This window comes from Leptonychotes weddellii, unplaced genomic scaffold, assembly GCF_054177405.1.
Source record: "Leptonychotes weddellii isolate Sample4059 unplaced genomic scaffold, ASM5417740v2 HiC_scaffold_8456, whole genome shotgun sequence".
NCBI classification, from domain to species: Eukaryota; Metazoa; Chordata; class Mammalia; order Carnivora; family Phocidae; genus Leptonychotes; species Leptonychotes weddellii.
This window is the reverse complement of record NW_028055460.1, coordinates 160-8729: the sequence shown is the minus strand read 5'-3', so window position 1 is coordinate 8729 and position 8570 is coordinate 160. Positions and strand designations below refer to the sequence as shown.

At 36.6% G+C, this 8570-nt stretch overlaps 1 pseudogene; it reads right to left on the bottom strand.

Annotated features, from left to right (window-relative positions):
- Positions 1 to 4221: 4221 nt before the first annotated feature.
- On the bottom strand, positions 4222 to 4732 carry LOC102747808 (small ribosomal subunit protein eS25 pseudogene; annotated as a pseudogene).
- Positions 4733 to 8570: the final 3838 nt, after the last annotated feature.

The window sequence follows — 8570 nt, the reverse complement described above, 5'->3', positions numbered from 1 at the left end:
ATCACCCAGCCACCCCATCCCTCCCACCCCCCACCACTCCAGCAACCCTCAGTTTGTTTCCTGAGATTAAGAATTCCTCATATCAGTGAGATGAAGGAAGTGAATCTCAAGAACCATAACATGGATGGTAACTATGTGCACTTGAGGCTGCCCCTTCTCTCTGGGGCTGATGATAGGCATTGATAATTAATCATGAAACTTTCATGCTATGTATGGATATGGAGAAAAGTGAATCTTCCCTGGTACTGAGCACTAGGTTGGTGTTTTCTGTGAGTCAGCATTTTCATTCAAGATGGAACTTATTTGCTATTCCTGTACGCTGGGGGTGATACAACGATATGATAGGAATTCAGAGGATGGAGTGGTTAGAGAAACATCTACTGGAGAAGTCAGTTTTGAGCTTGTACTTAAGAGTGATAAAACATAAATTAATAGAATAAAGGAGTAGGGCATTCTGGATTAGAGAACAGATGGGAACAAAGAACCTCACTTGTGGTGTGTCATGGAATAGTGAGTGAACAAGTTAGACTAGCGGCATTACAAAGTATTGCTAGACTAGAGGATGCCTAGCTAAGGAGATGGAATTTTACCTTGTAGCTATATGCTCTCCTCAGAGAAAGTTCTGTACAAGAGGTATATATTTGGGAATCATTTATATGAAATAATAATCAACAAGAATAGATGACATCATATGTGGATATGTGTAGAGTAAGAAAAGAGTACCAGCCCTTGAGGGACAGGAGAGAACCTTCTTAAGGAGATATAAGAGAAGTAACAAGGAGAATAGTCACAAAGTCTAGAGAGGGCTTCCAGAAGGAGGGAGTAGTCAATAGAGTCAAGTGATGCTCAGAGTCCCTGAAGATAAAGACTGACAATAGTTACTGAATTTCACTGTATAACAAGCAGTACAATTTTGGTGGAAAAATGGACAGAATAATTTTGGTGGACTAATGGTGATGGAAATTGGGGCAAAGGACAGAGCCAGACTTCAGAAGGAAATGAAAAAGGGAAATATAAGCAATTCTGCTAAGAAGGAGGGATATATGATGTTGGCTAGGAGAGAGTTTTGCTTGTTTGCTTCCTTTCTGATAAACATGAGAGAAGCTTTAGCATATATAAATGATGATGGAAAGGAGGCAGCAGGGGAGAGGAGGATGTAGACATGGGGTAATGGATAGGTCCCTGAGCAGGTGTACAAAGGTGGACATATAAATAGGAGTGGGAAGAACAAAAACATAGTGTTGTATAAACTCTTACAAATGTGTAGATCGTGTAAAGATTTGTGACCACCCAAATTTAGATCTCTTCCACATATCTCTCCCCTGAGATCTAAGTCTGCATATCCAACTGTCTATGGGACATTTATACTTGACTATCACAAAAATATGTAAAATTCAAGATGGAAAACATTCAATTCTTGATCTTCTTCCCTTTTCACAAACCAGTTCCTCGTAACTAAGCGAATGGCAGTGCCATGCACTGAGTTGTTCAAGCTATAAATCTGTTTGCATTATATTTGACTCCTCAGTCTTCTTCACTAAAACCTGATGTAATGGATCACTAGGTTCTGTTTTTATTTCCTAACTATCTCTCTATTTTGTCCACCCCCCCAGCTTCATTGCTGGTAACTTAGTTCAGTCCAACATCATCTCTTCTCTTGATTACTGCAATAACAATGATAGTCTTCCTGCTTCTAGTTTTACCAAAATCTCCCCCTCTCCAATCCATTTTCTGGTTCAAGAGTCCCTTCATAGGATAGGGGATCCCAGCATCAGTAGGAAAAATGAATATCAAGTAGTTCACTGAAAATATGTTTAACTTTGAACGCTTGATTTTATTCTTAAGTAGAGTGATGGCTTCTCTCTGCTCCTAAAATGGTTTACAAGGTCTTTTACAACCTTTCCCATCTTATTTCTCTTATCTTGTCTCTCAAATCTTCAGCGACCCTCTAGGGAACATGTTTTACCACATTCACCTGACCAACCACGGTTTGCTGTTTACTACTGTGCATCTTGAAAATCACCTCTGGTAAAATCACACTCTACATCGCTACCCCAACCAATAGTCTGGTTAGGTATTTCTCTTAGTGTCTTAGCCTTCTCCTGTCATTGTGTGTGTTCATCACTTGCAAGATAGTTTCCTGTTTCTTTGTTTCCCCGGTGAATTCTATGAATTTGAGGACAGGAACTGTCATTCATTATTATATCACAGTGCCCAGTACACTGCCTGGTACATATGTGTCCCATAAATATGTATTTAATTAAATTGAATCTGCCAATGGTGTGGGAAAGAAACTGGATATAGGATTATCAGACACTGTAATTGTTTTATATCCTTCTCTGTATCTTTCATATGCAAGTCTAATCAGAAGTATACCCAGAAAAAAATAAACTTTATTAAATCAAGTTCTGGTGTTATTATTTACTAGGTTTTACCCCACTGGTTCTGAAGTCTTGACTGCAATAATTAGGTATAGTCCATCTATTTGAGAAAATATAGCAATACATGCATTTTATCTCAGAATTTTATTAAGTTGATAAAAGAATTAGTTGAGCATGAATTGACTCAAGAGTTGAGAACCATAGATTCTTTACCATATAGTAAACGTAAACATACTTATTTATAATGTAGCATAAATGATAAACTATATGCTTCTGATTTAAATTTCAGGTTCCATAATGTAATGGTGAGCACTCTGGACTCTGATGTAAATTTCAAATTCCCTGTCACTAAGGAACAAAGGATAACACTTGAACAGTATAGGTAAAGGAATACTTTTTTCCTCCACACTTTGTCTTCTTCTGGCAAATTCTCCTTATCCTTTTCTCTGCTCCTCAATGTTCATTTTCCTCATGGGTCTATGGTAGGTTCTCCCTTTCTTGATTTAGGACCATTTTCACTATTTACAGAAAATTCTTAGTCTTTGCTTGTAAGGGTTCACTAAGTTCACTTTAAATACTGAATTTTAATCAATGGGGGCTTTTAAGGAGGTATCATCTCTCAATTATGCTCTGTAAATGTAACCCTAATTACTTATTATCTTGAAATGGTTTCTTTTTCTGCTGACATGATTTTCTAGCACTTTGGGTTTTGTTCCTGGGTCCTTGATTGCTCAGGGGAGAAAGGGTTTTATCTTACACATGTTTTTGCAGGAAGATTAATATTCTGAGAGGAGTCTGAGCTGAGAACAGTTTCCTCATGGTCAGAAATAAGGACTTCTTGCTATATCCTATTTAGCTTCTTTTACTCTCCCCTCTCTCTCCCCATTCCCTACCTAGCAAGTTGTAAATATCACTGTTTAATTTCAGTAGTGTGATGTTAATTACACCAGCACAATCCTTGCCTGATCATTTACCCATATGAATAACCTATATGGATATATGGGAGCAACAATGCACGAATAGGCACAGTCTACTTTTAAAAAATGAAAAGAATTTAGGTTTTTGAAAAAAAATTTCTAATCAAGTATGCTGGAGACATGACAAATTTTTCTACATAATCTTTAGATAAAATCTCTATAATAATGGCCATAAAGGATAAAGAGATTCCCACTCCCCAATCCCCTGCTATCTTCTTGTCTTTTCCATGGCTCTATATCTTAGAAAAAAGGGCATGGATAAGAGAGTTAACATTTCTTGATTACCTTTTATGCACAAGAGAGCTATATGTATAAGTCATCTCATTTTTAACTTTTGCAAAAATTCTATTACTTTTAGTATCCATATTTTACAGGGGAGACAAAAAAGAGGAGCTGAGATGTTAAGTAATATTCTTCAAAAGTGCATAAAAATTATTTATTAAAGGTCTACTATATTAGCATGGTCAGCAAGACAAACATAATTCCTGACTTCCCAGGGAAAATAATTGAGCAGAGAAAAAAAAATCGCTATTTTCCAGGTAGGTATAGCAATGTGCAAAGAAATTCAAAATATTAGTAAAAAATGGAGAAAAGAAACAAAACAAAGCAAAACAAATCCAAAATAGTGTTTTGGATCCTGAAGAACTTACAGAAAAAGTGTATTTGGAATAGCCAGGCGAGTCTGAGGCAGGAGAGGTGGTTGTAGCTACAGAACACACTGAGTTTCATGTTGCAGAGGTGGGTAATGGGTGTGATGACTAGGTAGTAAGGCCATGGGAGGGGCGCCTAGGGCCTTGGTGCCAGAATATTAGTGAGCTAGAATTTGAACCCAGACGTATCTTTTTCTTTTCTCTCTCTCTCTCTTTTTTTTTGATTTAATAAAGTTTTATTTTCCAAAATGTACAGTTGGTGGGATCTTGTTCATGCATCTTCACCAGCAGCTGGGGCATCTCCACTCTTGGTGTTTCTGGTGTAAGTTACTTGAGCTCTGTGCTTTGAAACCAGTTTAATAAGTCCTTTACTAAGGAGCTCCTGAAGGGCTGCCCTGGCCAGGGAATCTCGAATCTTTAGTCTCTCAGAGACAACAGCTGGGAATTATAAATTTATAGTTGGGAACTTCCTTACAGAGTTTGTCATATGTCGCTTTGTCAAACAAGACCAGATCATTGAGCTTGTCCCGAACTTTGCCTTTGGACCACTTCTTCTTTTTGGCCTTGCCTCCAGATTTGTTCACTGGGTCTTTGTCCTTCTTGGCCGACTTTCTGGCATCTTTCTTCTTCTTGTCATCCTTGGGCGGCATAGCGAAGCTGGGAGAGCAGCGTCTACCCCTGCAGCCTCGCTAAGATGTCAGACAAAAAGGAAACAGACTTATCTTTTTCTAAGTCCACATTCTTTCACTATAGCACATTGCACTCATATATGAAATGATAGATATTTAAGGGAGGAATTCAGCACCATAGACATTAAAGTACTCTGAAAGCTTTCTGGAAACCTCTTTTCTAAAAAAATTAGCAGCAAACCAGAGACAAAATTTTGAAGGAGGAAACATGGACCTGCTTTTGGTATCTCCTCAGTTTTCTTCCTTCCTCCTCTGTTTGCTTGACCAGTTCATTGTCCAGGTGTTTCATTGTTCCAGCTATGATCTATACAGAAATTAGAAATGTATTTACTCGACAAGCTATTCAACTTGCTTACTAAAGCAAAACTGCTTTTTTAAAAAATCATTTTAAGAGATATATTCCAACTATGCAAGGAATGTGTTAGTGGGCCAAGCAGATGACATTTTCTGTGTAACCCCAAAACAATCATTTTAAGAGTTCAGATGGAGGGGAGAGCAGTATGGCTACAGATTGAGAAAATATGAGGGTTTGTGACACAGACCTTCAAATTACCCTCAAATTCTACTATTTAGGAAGAGATCTTATTTGCCTCTGCTTAAGCTAGAACCCTGTGCTAACAGAGAAGTTCAGAGTTTGGCTCTGTTGAGAATGACTTTGGCCTCAGAGGTAGTCCCAGGATAGATGCTGGCATCTTCTTGTTCTATACTCTGTATGTGTATTTGAATTCATTTGCCTAATTTTGGAAATGGGTAGGGGGAAGCTGGAAGAGATTAGATATAGGGTCTAGATTTTTCTCTTAGACAATTTGTTAAATTTGACTCAGATTAGTAATTATAAGATGACTTTAATGATTGGTTTTGTGCCATGTCAACTGTTGGTCATGTCACAATTAACAACCCTTCCGGAGATCCTGGGGAACAATGCTGATTAAATTGGTCAAATCCACATTCCGTTTTTAAATCAGTCAATCCACTCACTGTTGGGAAGGGAATGTTTGGTTGATTACTGCTTACAAAATATCTATTTTTAAGGTGTAAGGAGGATTTGAATTTTTAGTAATAGCCATTTGACACTCTTCCATGCGAAATTTTCATTAAAAGATATTTCTGGCAAAGATATATATTTTAATCATAACTTTGTGGCTGTTATTACTGGGTACAATGTATTGCAGTTGTCTTTCCTTTATCATGGTTTGTAACTAGGAACAAATTTGCCTCATCACAGATGGAAGGCGATTATAATCATTTCAACATTTCCAGCAAAATATTCATAGGTGTTACTAAAAACATGGTTATGAGATTAAAAAGAACTCTGGGAACTGCTGGCTTTTATAAAGATTTTTCAACTCTAAAACTTTCTAAAGCCTTTAATATGCTAATACAAGTTTTGGGTTTCTAAGAGGGAATTAGAAGATGCTGAGTTCTCCAGACCTATTTGACTATAGAAATCCCTTTTAATAGAACATCTTATCAGACCACCAATGTGAATACACTTTGGAGAGTGCTGGATTAAGCATCTACCCAGCCAACTTCTAGTGTTTAAGGCTTACCTGCCAGAGTGCTGGCTGACAGCTGCACACTTTAGTTGCTTGGAAGACATTAAAAAAGTATTTTATTGTCCAAAATGTTTCTTCTCTCTGAGGATGCATGAGGTCCAGGTCCTTGGCGAAATTGTGAAATTGGCCATTTTTGCCTTTGGTATGTTCTCATCATTCTTTATAATGCTTTTCTGTATCATCATTAAGTTTCCTTGCTTTCCACAAGCTTGTCTCTTGACATCACATGTTCTGATTCTTGCTTTAGAATACTGACACCTTTTCCTGGTGTGTCTTTCAATTGAGGTACAGCATGCAAGATGTAGATGCTCACCCTCTCCATCATCACAGTATGCTTCTTCTGTGTTTCAGTGCAGTCCAGGCCAAAGTTGGCTGCCAGGTGTCAAGTAGCCTATTCTACTGTCGTGTGTTTATGACTGATAATTAACTTAAAAGTACGCTTTGACAGAGAGGGGCCAATGACATCAGTGTTTATTCTCCAGTAGGAACAAATGTGTCTTTAGGCTAGGATTTCAGAGACTTCAGAGGGGTGGGAGATATTTTTGGTCATTGAGATCTTGAGATCCCTCAATTAATATCACAAAAATCCATGGTCTGAAGAATAAGAGAACTCTATTTTTTTCTTTTTTACTGTTTCATTTTATAAGTTTAAAGCACACTGGGACTATAATTAAAAAACTTTAAAAATCCAAGTTTTATCAAGTAGTGAAATAACTATGAGCATCTAATTGTAAAGAAATGATCCAGAAAACAAATGAGTTCCTAAGGAATACAAAATGCATAATAAAATATTCTGCTAAAATATTTAATTTCAGAAAATATCTTAAATGTTAGGATCAAATATAAATTGGAAAGTTTACTTGTATTCAGATTGCATATACAATTGTCAAACAGAATTAACGTGAGTATGCAAATATTTTATACTAAGACATCCTTTAAGCTATAAACCAATACCTCAAGATGACTTTTGAGTTGGCCTCCGAGTTCTAATTTTACTGTCTAGCTAGCAAGAGATCCCAAACAAAATTACATCCTGGATGTTCTTTGACTTAATGATGACATGAAATGTAATAACAGACTCAGTAGTGCCAGAATATTTAGTGTCTAACAATATTACCATTTTATCACTCTGGCCTTAAACATCCATCTAGGCAAACATATAGGGAGATGGTTATAAATCCTTTTAAAATAATGCCCCAAATTTCTCACACTGGAAATAATTTTATATTTTGATGGGCTGCCTTTGCTCTGTTTTGTTTTCAAAAGACAATTTTATTCAAAGAAAAAAGTCAATATTACAAAAAGTCTCTTTTATGCCATATATATTCTACTTTCTTCCAAGAAACAAATTCAGTAAAGATAGAAATATAAGAAACAGCCCTGTATTTATATTGCATATACATAAAATAATATAATAAGTAATAAGCTAATGTATATATATATACATATAGTTTGCTCATTTTAAAATTTCAGGAGCTTTAGTAGCATAGGAGGTATTTTGAGTAATACCCATTATTTCCCAAAATTGCAATGAATTTTTACTCAATATTTTAACTTTAGAGAAACATGCTAGTGCTTTGTGGGCATTTTAAAGCATTGTTGGCATTACCAAAACGCCATGCTTTCAGCATAAATTTCTTTTGTAGGCTCCTCCCACAGGACTTTAAGAAATATTAGCATGATTTTGGTTATGACATTGTTTTGTGATTTTCTGACTTAAACCTGCAAGGGAAAAAAAAAAACCCTGCAGGTAGATGTCTTTCTTACCCGAACAGCATTCATCTTCATCTCTAGTGCCGAGCACGCTTCCTGGCACCTGGGGTTGGTTTCCTAAACGTTGATGTGTTAGCAGTTTCTATGGAAAGAAGCATGAACTGGAAAGTCATCTGTAATATTTTGATGCAAATAGGTGTCATTTCAAATGATGGCAATAACCTTCACACTCTAAACGCATCCTGAGTCTAACACATCACAGATAACTAGCATGAACTTCAGTCACTAAAACAGATTTTTCTTTATGCGCCTTCCTTGAGAACAGTGTCACTAAATAATTCCCTATCTGCTGTGCTTTATCTTTCTGTTTTGTGTTTTCCCATTTGGTCACTAAAATATCGGTGTAAAGTATAAATAATGTCTTCCATGCGTACATTGCTTTATGGTTTACATAATACTTTCGTGCTTATTATTTCATTTAGTCCTTACCATTAAGGGGATGAGGCAGGTATTAGTGTCTTGAGATACCCAAAAGTGACACTGGCAGAGGCTGTTAATTGTCTTCCTTCTTCTCTACAAATAGAATTGCTGTTATTTTGGTATG